We start from the raw sequence: 1,071 nt of genomic DNA, 5'->3' as shown, positions 1-1,071 counted from the left end.
TCCAGCACCACAGTTCAAAAGCATCAATTCTTCGGTGCTCAGCCTTCTTCACAGTCCAACTCTCACATCCATACATGACCACAGGAAAAACCATAGCCTTGACTAGACGGACTTTGTTGGCAAAGTAATGTCTCTGCTTTTGAATATGCTATCTAGGTTGGTCATAACTTTCCTTCCAAGGAGTAAGTGTCTTTTAATTTCATGGCTGCAGTCACCATCTGCAGTGATTTTGGAGCCCCCCAAAATAAAATCTGACACTGTTTCCACTGTTTCTGCATTGTGGCTCAGATCATGAACTCCTTATTGCCAAATTCTGGCCACATTACTGCATTGCAAATAGAAGGGGAAAAGGTGGAAGTAGTGACAGATTTCCTCTTCTTGGACTCCAAAATCACTGCGGACAGTGACTGCAGACATGAAATCAGAAGACGATTGTTTCTTGGCAGGAAAGCGATGACAAACCTAAACAGTGTGTTGAAAAGCAGAGACATTGCTCTGCCAGCAATGGTCTGTATAGTCAAGGCTGTGGTCTTCCCAATGGTCACATACGGTTGTGGGAGCTAGACTGTAAAGAAGGCACAACGCCAAAGAATTGATGCCTTCGAACTATGGTGCTGGAGAAGACTCCCAAAAGCCCCTTGGACAGCAAGGAGACCAAACCAGTCAATCTTAAGGGAGCTCAACCCTGATTATTCACTAGAAAGACTGATGCTGAAGTTGAAGCTCCAGTATTTGGTCATATGTTGCGAACAGACGACTCATTTGAAAAGTCCCTGATGCTGGGAAAGATTGAGGATAGAATGAGAAGAAGGCGTCAGAGGATGAGATGGCTGGACTGCATCATGGATTCAATGAACATGAACTTGTGCGAACTCCAGGAGATGATGAGGGACAGGGAGGCCTGGCGTGCTGCAGTCCATGGATAGGAAAAAGTCTGGACACGACTGGGCGCCTGAGCAACAATAAAAGCCTCTGACCACAGCCACGTGGAGTCTGGGACCTGAGCTTTCGGCCTCTAGCTAAAGCCACCTCCAGCTCAGGTAGATTCAGAGCCCCGCCTCCCCCCCCACC

This window comes from Bison bison, unplaced genomic scaffold, assembly GCF_000754665.1.
Source record: "Bison bison bison isolate TAMUID 2011002044 unplaced genomic scaffold, Bison_UMD1.0 scf7180017864508, whole genome shotgun sequence".
Lineage (NCBI taxonomy): Eukaryota > Metazoa > Chordata > Mammalia > Artiodactyla > Bovidae > Bison > Bison bison.
This window is presented reverse-complemented; position numbering follows the sequence as displayed.